We start from the raw sequence: 16,463 nt of genomic DNA, 5'->3' as shown, positions 1-16,463 counted from the left end.
ACTGGAGTATACTGTACAATGGCATTTTTAGATTGAGATCTCTTACAAGTCTGGCATCTGTTTATTTTTGAATGCTGAAAAATACACCATTATTTAAAGAATAATTTTAACACCAAAAATGTTAGCAATAATTCTTAATTCTTCAGACTTAAGAGTGATGTTATTTACTGCAAGCAAATGCAAAGAAAAAATATATACAGCATTGCATAGAGCCATTTGTCCCCCTCAGCTACCATATGCACACATAATTCCCATAACTTCATTGGGAGCTGTGGAGGGGTTTACAACATATTAGGCCAGAATAGAATATACGAATCCTTTTATACATCAGTCTATTACCTTTTAACTTAAATTCACCAGCAGTACAAATACTCAGATATTCTGAATTATTTTACTTCTTCACTGAGTTTTAAAGCTTGTAGCTGGTAAGTTTCATGTGTGCACTTTTCATCTGTGCAACTTTCATTTCCCACCAGCTGGGAGAAGTTTTGTGTCCCACCAGGGGTATAAACTATGTTTCCAGTTACCCCTGTATTGATAAAATACCAAGTGCTTTGTGTTCTTGTTTAGATGATTTTATCTGAGATTTGAACCATGTAACACTTTTACAAGGGATATTACTTCCATTATATCTCTGGGGTGGATGACAGATAAACAACAGATAATTTTGGCTTATCTGTGTCAGAATCAGAATTGGGATTTCTACAGATGCTTCAAGTAGGGATGTGTACAGCTTCCATGACTCATCCTTATTGGCCCCAACAGATCTCCAGTAGGGAGGATAGTCTGTTAAAATGGGCATTTTAGTCCATTACCCAATCACCCATTAGTACAGGTTTTACAGTCTCTGTTGAAATTTAAGGACACTAGGGGCCAGCTCTTTCCCTCCCACTACTCCCCACTTTCCCAAACTTTCTCCTTCATGCTGCTCAAGCAGTGCAAAATATCTGGAAGTCTACCATTCTGTGTCCAAGTGGAATCACTGGCTGGCAGAAGAACACTGTAGTTGGCTCTGCACCACCTTTTCATGGGCCCTCTGGTGTCAAAGGTGCATTGGCTTTGCCTCCATTCTCTCCCCAGACACATTGAACTCTGGTGATCTCAAGACTGGTGGAACAGTCACTGGGTGACTGTTGAGGTTGGTACAACTTAGAGTAGTTCTTAGGAAAAATGGCCACTAGCTGATCCCATGATTTGGGGAGTAGACAAATGTTGAAGCCACTTTTTCCTTCTCTTCTTGTGGCATATGCTGTGCAGAGCTTGGCCAGACCAGGTCTGACCCTCTCTCACAAAGATCATCCTCTGCCTCTTGGTTACTTAATTTGCTGTTATGGAACCTCCACAGAAATGGACACACCATGCACTTGGTTGATCAAGCGCTGCATGGATAGAGGCTTGCCACTTTGAATAGATGTTAGTAGGTTTGACACTTAAGACATCAAGTTGATTGTGGACATTTTCTGCAGGAAATTGTCCAGCACACCAGAAACATTGGCTTGGCATCTTATAAAAGTAATGATTTTGCTCCCATATATCTCATTCTAAACCACAAGAAAATCTAATATGGTTCCTAATACCATAGCTCACATAGCCAGATATTTACCTCTTAGCACGAAGACAGCCAAAAATATAGACAAAAATTAATGCTCTTCATTACTAAAGTAACCACTCCTTTGTGAGGAGCCAAACAGGGAAAGTGGCCTGCAGACCTCTATAACACTGAAGTATCACAGACATACACTATGGGTTTTCTGCCATATTTGGGAAAAGGCAAGGAAAGACACCAACAACTTTTAGGGTAGTGAGTTTTATTTAATGTAGGTACCTTTATTTTATAGTAGTCCCATCACACTGCCTTGAAAGGACATGTGGAAAAAGTGAGGAAGCTTTCATTGTGGGGAATGATGGATTAAATTATTAAATAACTAGGAGGGAATAAACCTTCAGCAGATCAGACCCAGTAGGTCCTCAGGCCCCATTCTCATCTAGATAATTGTCCACTGAAAACATGTTTCAAATATTGACAGCTATGCCCCACCCCAGCAAAAGTGGAAGGGCTTCCCTTCTGCTACAGAAGATGGAATTAAAGATTATCTCTCAGAGCTCCCTTTTATTTAAAAGGAGTCAGTTTAAGATGCTGGGGCAAGGTAGATTGGTAATGAGATGCACTTCCAAAAAAAATCTTAGATCTGTCCCTACATATATGCTTTTTTAGGGACACAATTAGGCTATATTCTCTGTTTAATGATTCATCATAGCGATGTGTATGGTCCTCATCCAATTAAGGCAGTTGAGAGCCAGCAATTGGCTTCAGTGGTTTTGGTTCAGGCCCTGTAAGAGTATCCCTTTTGAGAATGGTATTTATTCACATAAAACTGTATCACAATCTGTTTGAATCAGGCAGGATGCTAATTCATTTATCCTCAGGAGAGGAAAGTGTCATCCAAAGTGTGGCACTGTGCATCAGTAACATGTGTAAATCTAGCCCCATATTGATTAACCTTTGACCACTGGGCAGAGTGAGAGCAGATTTTGAAAGCTACTCCACATACCTCCACTAGCCAAACCAACCTGACATACAAAAGAGGAGTTTGAAACTCTTCCATTGTCTGCTGATGCACAGTAATTCACTGACTAAGGGGGGGGGGGGGACATATTGAGACCTCTGACACAACCCTAAGAATGAGTATGATTTTGTGACTCGATGGGACATTATGGGATTTGATATAGAGCCTGATCCTGTAAATCCTTATTAATGGTCCCTGTTCAGCAAAGCACTTAAATATGCATTTAAATTTAAGCATGCATGTAAGCCTCACTGAAATCAATAGAGACAGACTTAGGCATGACGTTTAATTTTTCCTGAATTAGGGCCAATGCAAGCCAAATTTAATGGGACTATTGACAGAAATAAAGGTGTGCAGAATCAGGCCATTACTGTATATTCTTAAGCTCAACATTATGTTGGGCTAACTTTATGTTCCCATCATGTTTTTCCTGGGACCATTCTCAACGTATGAAACATAAGAGGTGTAAGCAGCTATTACTGGAAACCAAGAGGAAATTACAGATGACTTTATTTAGAAACAGAAATATTCAGAATACATATTTATCAATTCTCAGGTTCTGTTCAACTGGTATTTCTTTTCAGTTTTCCTACTACTGTAATGGAACTCACATACATTTAATCAATATTTAACATGTTTATTCTTAACTCAGCTACGTTATTCTAATTTTTGTCAACTAACTTTTACATTGGTTATGTCTGTTGATACTTAACCTGCATGAACAGAGTGGTGAACAATAAGATTTCCATATGGATCTTTGTGAAAGCCCCACATCTCTGTCAGAAGCCTTGAATCTCTGTGAGATATTTCTTTCTATTGCACAGTAGATCAAGCTGAACTGTTATTTAGATCTGACAGCAATAATATCTTCAGAATAACCCTTTTATTGATCCTTAAAGACTTCCTTAAAAGTACACTGGCGACATTGTTTTTATTTTCCGCAATTTAATGTCAGTAGGAGTTCTCAGTTGCTGGACAGAAGTACTTTACACTCCTGCTTTAATCTAACCCTTTGTGGATTCCTACTGAAGTAATAAACTAGTGCTTTGTGCATGTAGGTAACATGAACAGAACATAGCACTTTTTGACATTCCCGCTGCCAAGTGTTTTCTGCTTGAATGAAAGCATTTGTGGAAGTTAACTGAATGAGCACAAAGAAAATTACATAAACCTAGAACCAGGGACCTTAATAAAAGGTCACAACTTGATGCCCAAATTGTGACAGGTTATCTTCCCTCTCTTATGAAATAAACATTAGTCATACCACACGTAAGCCCTTTATTTAGTTTATATCTAAGAATGCACCATGATATTTGATAGACATGGTGCTTTTCTTTTCAGAGATATAGTTACACCTGTAATTGTGCTAAAATAGAAATGGGCTCAAGACACAAAATTCACATCTGCATCTTAATCCAGATTTTGAAACTCCCAAAGTTTTGTTGTATTAAGATGTGAGGTTTGGTTCAAACGACCTAATTAGCCCCTAAAGAAAAGGCCAATCATTTTCCAATTCACTGTCAGTCTACCATAGCCAGAATATAGCGACCTTCCATACATTATGAAGTGTACTATCTTAGCCAAATGTCTGCTTGTTAGGGTTAGTGAGGTATAAGAGGAGTTTTCTCTAATGCTGAGATTAGAGATGGTATTTGTCAAATGCTACCTGTTGCCAGGATAGCTCCAAGAGTGGGAGTCTGACGGTGCCCCCCATAAGGCTTTATGGAAATATTCTTATGAATATATATATATATATGACATAACTGGAATATGTTCTAGGTTACATATGCCATGTAACATATCTATGTAAAGGTTATGATCTTCTGAATCCTATTCATTAATCCTATTCATATGCATGTATCATTTTTGTATTTGAAGTTATGAATATTGGCCTTGTACTGGCTTGATTTCTAAATCACCTTGTAGAGCATTTGGTCAGTTCCCGGAAAGGAATTCGCAAAGTTAACTGCCCAATCAAGAAGTACTTAAGGAACAATGCATCTTGGAATGCTCCAATCCACATAAGAAGTCTTCCTGGAGACATTCAAGATAGCAGCTGGGCAATGGTTTCTGCATGTAAATAGCCCAACTTGATTGTCATGCACATTGTGTAAAGAGTTGTCACTTTGGATGGGCTATCACCAGCAGGAGAGTGAATTTGTGTGGGGGGGTGGAGGGTGAGAAAACCTGGATTTGTGCTGGAAATGGCCCACCTGATGATCACTTTAGATAAGCTATTACCAGCAGGACAGTGGGGTGGGAGGAGGTATTGTTTCATATTCTCTGTGTATATATAAAGTCTGCTGCAGTTTCCACGATATGCATCTGAGGAAGTGAGCTGTAGCTCACGAAAGCTTATGCTCTAATAAATTGGTTAGTCTCTAAGGTGCCACAAGTACTCCTTTTCTTTTTGCATGTAAAACTGTGAGTCATGTATAGACATGTGACTCCAGAACTGGAGCTGGACTTTGCATAGGAGCAGGTCTCCACCCACAAGAGAAAGTCTATTTAAGCCAGTGGGAGACCCCTCCATTTTGTCTTCAGCTGGCTAAGGAGATAGCCTCTCCACCCCCAAGGATACCTGAAAGAAACTGGAACAAGAGACAGTAACTACAGGAGGTGTGATTGATTGCTGGACATGGACTGAAAGGAGATTAGTCTGTAAAAGGAAGCTTACTGGAACTGGTAAGGTTTTGTCTGTATTCAGTTTTATTAGACATAGACTTGCGGGTTTTATTTTATTTTGCTTGGTAATTCACTTTGTTCTATCTGTTACTACTTAGAACCACTTAAGTCCTACTTCCTGTATTTAATAAAATCACTTTTTACTTAACTCAGTGTATGTATTAATATTTGGGGGGGGCAAACAGCTGTGCATATCTCTCTATCAGTGTTATAGAGGGCGAACAATTTATGAGTTTACTCTGTATAAGCTTTATACAGGGTAAAACAGATTTATTTAGGGTTTGGACCACATTGGGAGTTGGGCATCTGAGTGTTAAAGACAGGAACACTTCTGTAAGATGCTTTCAATTGTGCCTACAGCTGTTAGGGGACGTAGTTCAGACCTGGGTCTGGCTCAAACCAGGAAAGGCACTGAAGTCTTAAGCTGACTGGGCAGGAAAGCAGGGGCAGAAGTAGTCTTGGCACATCAGGTGGCGGTTTCTGTTCAGTAGATCATAACCTTTACATAGAGATGTTACATGGCATATGTAACATAGAACATATTCCAGTTATGTCATATATATTTATAAGCATATTTCCATAAAGCCTTATGGGGGGGGGCACCGTCACAGGGAGATTGCCTACTGACACTGCCTTGTGTTGGCAGGATATTTATACTATTGTGCACAGAGGCCTGTATGATGGACTGATATTTGCAAATATTTATACAAAGGAATGTAAACTGAAAATGAAAGGTCTCCGTTACTAGAGGATTTTGGAAAAGCTCAAATGGGGAAGGAAGCTCTTTTTTCTAACTAGACTTCTAATGTTGATCCTCTTAAAAGTCTGATTTGATTCAAGGTCCAATTGTTGTAATGGATAAGAAGTTTACAAACGTGCTTAAAACTGCAGGGGGCTGAAAGAAAAACTGGATATTGACACAGTGGTCATGCACGCTACTCTATTCTACCATAACAGAGCATTAGGAACTGGAAAAAGAATGGACAAATTCTAATCTGATGACTTTGGGAGAAAAATGACATTAATTGACTCCCACTGATGTCAATGAAAAAATTCTGATTTACTTCATCTGGAGCAGGGTTTGTCCAATATGAAGTTGATGGGAATCCAAGGCAGAGGGGAGATAGAAGTAAGTGAAACAGGTCTGACTAATGTGGAATTCCTTTCATATGAGTTGCGAAATACTGTAACACTGGAAATGGAGTAATCCGATTCGGAAAGTGAAAGACACATGACACCATGTCACAAGTGGAGGACAGGGAAGACCACAGGGAATAATCTATGTGAGCATAGAGTGGGGACACTGAGAAAACTGGGCGCCAAACAAGTCCCCTCAGTCTACCATGTTGTTGATTTCACTCAGCATTCAGAGGAGCGCTGTTTCGAGGACTCATACTTGTCTTGGGGGCAGGAGGAAGTTCTGGGATGGAGAGGACAGAGCATCAACATGGGACAGACTTTGCTGAAACACACATATGCAGCCTGTCATCAGTCTTCAGAGGTTTGCAAAACCCGGACTACACCCAGGAACGGGACAGGTCCCAAAATATTCCTTTTTTCCCCATCCGAGACATAGACCAATGGCCACCCTCTGTGGAGAGAGCAGACAGAAGACTTGTTACATGCTTTTTGTAAAGTGTGCTGCCCTAGAAGGAAGGCCAACATTTTGAAACTGCAGTTTCAGTGTTTCCAAGTATATTATATAAGGAAAAATAAAAGTCCTGTTCTTTAGCACCCCAAAAAGGTTAATGCCTTTCAAGGTAACCTGAGAATCAAAGTCTTTTAAAACTTGTTTTAGACTGGTACATTATGGCCACCAGCCCTAAGTGCTATGTGGAGTTTGTGAATCAAAAGGAATTCCTGACTGCCTGAAGTGGTGTAAGCAAAATGACACATTTGACACTTTTGAAGTCTCAAAGTTAAAATTGATTTGCTCTTTTTTCTTTAATACCAAGAAGAAAACTCAGAGATTGACTTCTGTTGGCATGGCTACCAGGATTTATCAACCAAAGAAGAAAATGTTGACAAAGGATGAAAGGTCATTTCACTCAGAAACATGTTTACTTTCATCAGGAAACCACATCTTTTGGAAATGTGGAGGCTTGCAGTTCTGGAGCTGACTTGCTATAGATGGGGCTTTATGCAATCCCTACATTCCAACACCCCCCCTTGTTGTGGAAATGCCATCCTCAGAGTCACATTAGAACAAGCCACCCACTTCACCAGGGAACCAGGAGCCACAAGCAGAGCCCAGAAAGAAGGTGAGGTCAAGTAGGGGTGAAATGCAACAAGAGCAATTGACTCCCAGAGCTGACGATGGCAACAACACTGGTGACTGACTCAGCCCTTCCCATGGCAATCTCCAGCAGCATAAAGAACGACGAGTACTTGTGGCACCTTAGAGATTAACAAATTTATTTAAGCTTGAACATGAAAAAATGCCATACCTACTCTAACGAAACCAATCGATTAAGGTGGGCTATTATCAGCAGGGGAAAAAAAAAAAACTTTTCTAGTGATAATCAGGATGGCCCATTTCAAACAGTTGACAAGAAGGTGTGAGTAACAGTATGGGGAAAATTAGCATGGGGAAAAATAGATTTTAGTTAGTGTAATGACTCATCCACTCCCAGTCTTCATTCAAGCCTAATTTAATGGTGTCCAGTTAGCAGATTAATTCCAGTTCTGCTGTTTCTCGCTGGAGTCTGTTTTTGAAGTTTTTTTTGTTCAATAATTGTGACTTTTAGGTCTGTAATTGTGTGTCCAGGGAGGTTGAAGTGTTCTCTGACTGGTTTTTGAATGTTATAATTCTTGATGTCTGATTTGTGTCCATTTATTCTTTTATGTAGAGACTGTCTGGTTTAGCCAATGTACATGCCAGAGGGGCACTGCTGGCACATGATGGCATATATCACATTGGTAGATGCGCAGGTGAACGAGCCTCTGATAGTGTGGCTGATGTGATTAGGTCCTATGATGGTGTCCCTTGAATAGATATGTGGACAGTGGGCTTTATTGCGAGGATAGGTTCCTGGGTTAGTGTTTTTGTGGTGTAGTGTATGGTTGCTGGTGAGCATTTGCTTCAGGTTGGGGGGCTGTCTGTAAGCAAGGACTGGCCAGTTTCCCAAGATCTGTGAGAGTGAGGGATCGTCCTTCAGAATAGGTTGTAGATCCTTGATGATGCGCTGGAGAGGTTTTAGTTGGGGGCTGAAGGTGATGGCTAGTGGCGATCTGTTATTTTCTTTGTTGGGGGCCTGTCCTGTAGTAGGTGACTTCTGGGTACTCTTCTGGCTCTGCCAATCTGTTTCTTCACTTCAGCAAGTGGGTACTGTAGTTGTAAGAACGCTTGATAGAGATCTTGCAGGTGTTTGTCTCTGTCTGAGGGGTTGGAGCAAATGTGGTTGCATCGTAGAGCTTGGCTGTAGACAATGGATCATGTGGTGTGGTCTGGATGAAAGCTGGAGCCATGTAGGTAAGTATAAACACCACCCTCTACCAGTCAGTAGGTTTCCGGTATAGGCTGGTGTTTATGTGACCATCGCTTATTAGCACTGTAGTGTCCAGGAAGTGGATCTCTTGTGTGGACTGGTCCAGCCTAAGATTGATGGCGGGATGGAAATTGTTGAAACCATGGTGGAATTCCTCAAGGGCTTCTTTTCCATGGGTCCAGATGATGAAGATGTCATCAATGTAGCACAAGTAGAATAGGGGCATTGGGGGACAAGAGCTGAGAAAGCGTTGTTCTAAGTCAGCCATAAAAATGTTGGCATACTCTGGGGTCATGCGGGTACCCATAGCAGTGCCGCTGACTTGAAGGTATACTGAAGGGTTAATGTCTAGCTATTCCACCTGGAAGCAGGCGGGGCACACCCTGACTGTTTCCTAGGAGCAATGCACACATTGCTCTATCCAAGGACAAGGGCTAGATATGAACCCTGAGAACTTGATTGTTTGGACAGCAACTGTGGGAGGTTTCTTTAGCCTGGGCTCAAGGCCTGAGAACCAGGATTGTAGTAGATAGAGGATGGTAACTAAGCATATGAATCAACGTCATACATTCCTTTGTGTAGCAGTGTGTAATGCTTAGGGGGAGAAATATAATAAAAGGAGAAGGTGGAAGGCAGGGGGGGCAGAACAGCCCATCTCCGCTGACCAGCCTGTTTGCTTGCATAAAGCTGTGTTCTGTCTCATCACTGAACCGCAACAACTGGCGCCCAACGTGGGGCCCTCAGCACTCACCTCGCCCGGCAAGGGTTTCAGACGCGTCACTCATCCACTTCGTGGATCCCGGTGAGTATTTTTCATTGTGGTAAGTATGGGAAGCTCCCTCTCTGCTTTGCAAGTGCAACACCGCAATGAGCTGCAGTATTTGCTGCGTAAGGCTCAGCATGACTGCCCGGCTCGAGAACTCACTCTCCTGCTACAGGAGGTGCGTGCCAAGTGCCCGTGGTATCCTGAAGCTGGAAGCCTTAAGCTAGCGGACTGGGAGCGATTGGGCCAGACATTGCACAAAGAGCCTCGGGCACCCGTGCAGGCTTTACATGCCTGGCACCTCTGCCGCGACGTGGTACAGCGTGTCGCCTCAGACAGACCCTCCCTCGCGAGGCTGGTGCTCTCGCCGCCCCCGTCCGCCCCTGCAGTCATCCCCCCTCCTGGCGATGCGACACAGCGTGTCGCCTTGGAAAGGCCCTCTTCAGCACCAACAGAGGAGCTGCCGATCCTGCCACCCCCGTCCGCTCCTGCAGCCATCCCTCCCCCTGCTTCGCCCCCAGTGCCTCTATTACCACCGCCTCCCTGGCCTTCCCCACCGGAGCCGGTGTGTGATCACCCTCCCCCCATGGGTCCCCCGGAGAGTCATCTGCATCTGCTCAGAAGCTTTCGCTGGTGCAACAAATGGTTCACGCAGCGAAAGCTCGATCAGATCTTACAGCAGAGGAGCTGGCTGATCTGGTCTCCGTTTGCCCGGTGACCTGGCAGAATGATGACCAGGGCAACCCCGTGGGCACCTGGACCACTCTGCCATACTCGGTGGTTAGAGAGGTAAAGAAAGCAATTCGTGAATTTGGCCTGACTAGCACCTTTGTGCGTGGTCTCATTGAAGGGATGGGTGCTGGGTACTCCCTAATCCCTGAGGATTGGAAAACGCTGCTGCGCATGATGTTGTCACCCAGTCAGTATGTTATTTGGCTTAGTGAGTATCGGCAGATGGCAGAACGCCAAGCCCAGGTATATAGAGAGCAAGGTATCATTTATGAGCATTTGGCAGGGGAGGGCCAGTTTGCTACTATTGAGATGCAGTCTCAACTCCCTCAGGCCGTCTTCCCCATTATTTCCACCTGTGCCCAGCATGCTTTCAAGAAGGTCCCGGATTCAGGCAAGCCTACCAAAAGCTTTGTCAGTATCCGTCAGGGTGCCTTAGAGTCCTTTTTGGATTTTACCAACAGATTGCAGGAGGACACTGACTTTCAGCTGCCAGGGGAGGTCTGTGCCATACCTACACAGGTGACGGGACCTCTCCCTGCCGGCTTTGTAGGTCTTGTTCTCCCTCGCTCACATGCTGGGAAACAGGGCTTTTTTGTCATTCCAGGGGTCATTGATGCTGATTACACTGGCATTATTAAGGTTCAGGTGTGGACTCATCTTCCACAGTCGCTCCCGCGTGGACGGTCAATTGCACAATTGATTTTAGTCCCCTATCAGGTGCCAGCTGCCGCGGATCGAACTCGGGGTGGAGGAGGCTTTGGATCTACGTTGTCTCACTCGCCGTCTCACAGCGCGTCTTCTCCACTTGTTGCTCTGACAATGTCAGTCCGCCCCTCGAAACCTCAGTTAACACTTCTTTTAAATGATGTTCCTTTTACAGGGCTGGTGGACACTGGAGCTGACGTTACAGTGATTCGTGACCTGGAGTGGCCGGTTAGTTGGCCTACGGTTCCTTCTAAAGAGTTGTGGGGGATTGGGGGTAGCAAACCCGGGCGCCAAAGTTTGTCTTGGGTCACGGTCTCTAAACCGGGAGGCCGTGCCCTTGCTACAATCCGCCCTTTTGTGCTCCCTGTCCACCTCAATATTTGGGGCCGTGATTTACTTACAAGGTTAGACACCACCCTCGATATTAACATCTGATGGCTCTCCCCACCGAGGTGTAGTCACTTATCAGTTGGGTGACCCCCCTCGTTGGCATTCTCGTTTTACACTGCCTCAGCGTTCTGCACAGCGTTCAGAATTGGCTGCTGTTATTTTGGCTTTTCAATTTTTTGCTGATTGTCCCTTTAATTTAATTGTGGATACCCATTATGTTTATCAGGTAATTGATCATTTACCCCTTGCCCTCATTACCCCTCAGGTTGATGCAGACCTCCTTCACCTGTTTTTGTCTTTACAGCATCTTCTTGCCACTCGTCATTTCCCTTACTTTGTTGCTCATATTCGCAGTCATACCCCTCTGCCTGGGCCACTCACTGAGGGCAATGCACGCGTCGATCGCGCGTTGCGTGGTCAGGTAAATTCCCTTTTTTCTGACCCCATTGAAAGCCATGCCTTTTTTCATCAGTCTGCCTCTGTTTTGGCCCGGCAGTTCCACATTCCTGCTGATCATGCACGTTCTATTGTTCGTTCCTGCCCCCACTGTGCTGCTGCTGCTCCTACTTTTTCTTATGCCGTTAACCCCCGAGGTACCGCAGCAAATCAGCTGTGGCAAATGGATGTTACTCATGTACCACAATTCCGCCCCTATTCATTTTTACATGTTTCCGTTGATACTTATTCAGGTTTCCTTTGGGCAACCCCACAACGTGGGGAAGCCACTAACAAAGTTATTCACCATTTGCTGGCCTGCTTTTCTGTTATGGGTCGCCCTTGCCAAATTAAAACAGATAATGCCCCAGCCTACTGCTCTGCAGCCCTCTCCACCTTTTGTGCCCGCTGGGACATCCGTCTTAAACACGGAATCCCTTATAATTCCACGGGCCAAGCCATTGTTGAACGTGCCAATCGCACACTCAAAACCTTGCTAGATAAACAATTAAAAAAAGGGGAGCTGCATCTCCGAACCTTAGGAGACATTCAACAACAGATGTATATTCTCTTGTTTACTTTAAATAATTTAACACTGAATGCAGATCAGCAGACCCCTGCGGATCGGCATTTTCACAAATCTGAGGTACTGGAAAGACCGCGTGTCTTTTACCGTCAGCTGCCCGATCCACAGTGGCTGGGCCCAGCACCTCTAATCACTTGGGGTCGGGGATATGCTGCTGTGTCTCTCCCTGCAGGACCGTTGTGGGTTCCAGCCCGGTGCGTGCGACCAGCACTTAAACAACATGGCATGGCACCAGGGGCTGTCGAATCCCATACCAGAGTTTCAGCTGACCTTGGAGGAGACCGCGTTGCCCCCCCGAGTCGACAACGGCGGGACGGAAACGGAGGAGGCGTAACGTCCCAAGCCAGCCCGTGACAGGGGGAGCAGTAAAAGCATTGGTCGCCACGGCTCAACGAAAACTGGCAGCAGATCAGCAGCCAGAAACTCCTAAGACTTTGTTTGTGGCGATTCTCGCCCAAATCACTGCTAATTCTGTGATGATTGTGTGCCTTTTGTGCCTGCTATTTTTTGTAGGGGTTGGCTCGGAAGCGCCTCCCCCGTTACAAGCCCGAAGGAGAATAAGATACTGCTCTTTGCTTATGCTAATCTTTTCTCCCAGTATTTTAGCATGGCTAATTGGGGCCCGGCCAACTATACTCTGCCTCGCACGGCTATATTCCTTCACACACCGTACCCGGCCGGGGCTCACAATGTCACCTGTGCGCGTGTAGTTAACTGCACTAGTACAAAGGTGCCATTGGGCTGTCAAAAAATTTCTCAATCCCTTTTAAATTGTTCCCATGCTGTTAATGTTTTATATAATTATGGCCATATCATCCTACCATCAGGATGGGTTTTTACTTGTGGTTCATGCACCTTTAATTATATTCCTGCAAATTTAAGTGATGGCACCCTTTGCTGTCTTAGTAGAATGATATTTAGATTGCCTTTTGCTGGTTATAATTGTAGTAAAAGAAGTGTACCCCTTTTAGATGATTATATTGCAGATGTTAAGCTTTTGGTTATTTTGTGTTTGTAATCATTGGGCTTATTTTTTGTTGTTGCTGTGTACAATGTATTCCTTCCTTGTTAAGACTTTGTAAAATTTTGCCCTGGAAAGCTCCCCAGGTTATGTCCTTGTCTGTCTGGGAGTTAAATTAGCATGATAAAAGAAATTGGCGGCTACCATGAGATGGCCAATTATCAATAAACAAAAAAAGGGGAGATGAAGGGTTAATGTCTAGCTATTCCACCTGGAAGCAGGCGGGGCACACCCTGACTGTTTCCTAGGAGCAATGCACACATTGCTCTATCCAAGGACAAGGGCTAGATATGAACCCTGAGAACTTGATTGTTTGGACAGCAACTGTGGGAGGTTTCTTTAGCCTGGGCTCAAGGCCTGAGAACCAGGATTGTAGTAGATAGAGGATGGTAACTAAGCATATGAATCAACGTCATACATTCCTTTGTGTAGCAGTGTGTAATGCTTAGGGGGAGAAATATAATAAAAGGAGAAGGTGGAAGGCAGGGGGGGCAGAACAGCCCATCTCCGCTGACCAGCCTGTTTGCTTGCATAAAGCTGTGTTCTGTCTCATCACTGAACCGCAACAGTATACATTGTCCCCAAATGTGAAATAGTTGTGGGTGAGGACAAAGTCACAAAGTTCAGGCACCAGGTTTGCCGTGACATTATCGGTGATACTGTTCCTCACAGCTTGTAGTCCATCTTTGTGTGGAATGTTGGTGTTGAGGGTTTCTATATCCATAGTGGCCAGGATGGTGTTTTCTGGAAGATCACCAATGGATTGTAGTTTCCTCAGGAAGTCAGTGGTGTCTCAAAGATAGCTAGGAGCGCTGGTAGCATACAGCCTGAGGAGAGAGTCTACATAGCCAGACAATCCTGCTGTCAGGGTGCCAATGCCTGAGATGATGGGGTGTCCAGGATTTTCAGGTTTATGGATCTTGGGTAGCAGACAGAATACTCCTGGTCGGGGCTCTAGGGGTGTGTCTGTGCAGATTGGTTCTTGTGCTTTTTCAGGGAGTTTCTTGAGCAGATGGTGTAGTTTCTTTTGGTAACTCTCAGTGGGATCAGAGTAATGGACTGTAGAATGTGGCGTTAGAGAGCTGCCTAGCAGCCCCTCGTTCATATTCCGAGCTATTCATGATGATGACAGCATCTCCTTTGTCAGCCTTTTTGATTATGATGTCAGAGTTGTTCCTGAGGCATTGTGTTCTGCACGGCTGAGGTTATGGGGCAAGTGATGCTGCTTTTCCACAATTTCAGCCTGTGCACGTCAGCGGAAGCACTCTATGTAGAAGACCAGTCTTTTGTTTCGACCTTCAGGAGGAGTCCATGCAGAATCCTCCTTTTTGTAGTGTCATTTTCACTTTGTAACAAAGATAGCAGTTCTGTACTGGTTTTTGTAACTGTTCTCTGAGTAGTAGTTTCAAAATTTTAATCTCACAAAAACAAAAGATATTTTTCAGATAAAATCTTTTGGACAGATTTTGCATTTTAACTTTGAAATGTAGATCTCCAAAAAGTGTGATAAGTGAAGCATGTGAAGCTGAGAGCAATTTCAGCTGAACATGGGTTATTCCGCCTATAACATAATTATGACTAGCATATCTAGCAAAGAATGAGTAGGAACCTGTTTTTGATTAGTCAGCTAGAATTAGCAGTTACCCAAATGACATATGGGGTATAGGAATGATTCAAGCATTGGTCATCTGTGGAAATTCTCATCCAGACACACAGAGCCACAACAAACGAAAAAGGAGAATCTAACAGATGTTCAATCATTCTGGTCATGAGCAGCAGCCAGACAAAAAAATCCAATTGGAATCTAGCCCTAAAAGCTTGTATCAACAATACATTTTTACTAGAAAAGAAAAATGGTGGTGAGAGTCTCCAGCCAACAGCTAGAGTTATTGAACCAGAATTTCCATTCCAAGGGAAATACTGACATTTCTAGATAACATTTCATTTGGGATTGGAATGAAAAGTGAAAATTTTGAAGTGTCTCATTCAATGACTTTTTAAAAAAATGTTGTTCTGAATTCAACTTCATTATAATTTTGTTATAATTAATAGAATATAAACATAAAATGTCAAAACAAAAAAAATTAAACCGTTCCATTCTGATAAGGTAATAATGAAACTTTTCAACCTTTATTAAAATGAAGCATTTCATTTTTTTAAAATGAAATCACATCAAAATTACCACATTCTTGTGGAATATTTAGGTTTTGGTGAATCATCATTTCCCAATAGGAAAAAAAAATCTCTCTCTGAAAATGTCCATACTTCTAGTGGTTAAGCAGCACAGGATAAGAGAGCGGGGCTAATGGGTAAGTCTATGGTCTCTTGTATTCTCTTTTTGCTGCCTTACAGCAATCTTCACCTAATGTTTTGAGATAGCCCTGCAATTTTAAGTGCAATAAAATCACTGAAGGTGACTGTCAGCCAAAATACATGCATCTGTAACACAAAAAATTAAATAGGCTATCAGGCATATGTTCAAATCTGTCCAAATTGTGGATGAAAACAGAGTGTTTGTAAATAGAGATGACTGAATAAATAATAAATAATAATAATAGCAGCTCATGAAAAATTCTGAAAGTGTCAAATGGCAGGGTTCAAAATGAACCAATTTTCATTTTCCTCAATTTTTCATGCTTTTCTGGGAAACCAGTAGAAAGTTAGAAACAGAAATACATTATTGAACCCATAGTGAAATTTGTTAAATAACAAAAAAAATGGTAAATGAAAAATTGCAATAATAACTTTGGTAACAATATCATTAAATGTGATGAAAATTGTTAAATTTTTAAACATTTTAAAAAATGTTTCAGTTTTTCAAAGCCAATGGTTTTTAAATGACATTTAAAAAAAGGGGGGCTTTTTTGATGATAAACATTTTATGGATTTTTTTTAAACCAGTTGTACTTGTAAACGGAAGACTAGAACTGAAAAATAGGGGGCCTAAGAAAGAAAAGTACTCTGCTCCACAACAAAATCGAAGCTATGCAAAATAGCAAGAATCTGAGTTTACTGAGAATTAAACCCAGAATGGATGAATTAGAGTAACCTATAGTTATAAAAGTTTTAGTAAAATCTTTATTGGATATAA

The 16,463-nt window shown here is 42.9% G+C and overlaps 1 protein-coding gene and 1 long non-coding RNA gene across 2 annotated transcripts in view; one reads left to right on the top strand and one right to left on the bottom strand.

Moving 5' to 3' along the window:
• The window catches only part of CALCR (calcitonin receptor), a 278,935-nt gene that overhangs the window by 186,772 nt on the left and 75,700 nt on the right, over nt 1-16,463 (bottom strand). The gene's annotated exons all lie outside the window — the stretch shown is intronic.
• LOC311515358 lies at nt 9,081-13,908 on the top strand. Its single transcript, XR_014710117.1, has 3 exons — nt 9,081-9,542; nt 11,116-11,168; nt 12,524-13,908. It is a non-coding gene; the product is annotated as an uncharacterized lncRNA (long non-coding RNA).

Source organism: Lepidochelys olivacea, assembly GCF_965140295.1.
Source record: "Lepidochelys olivacea isolate rLepOli2 genome assembly, chromosome: 2".
Lineage (NCBI taxonomy): Eukaryota > Metazoa > Chordata > Testudines > Cheloniidae > Lepidochelys > Lepidochelys olivacea.
The sequence above is the reverse complement of the archived record's forward strand: the minus strand, read 5'-3'. Positions and strand labels throughout refer to the sequence as shown.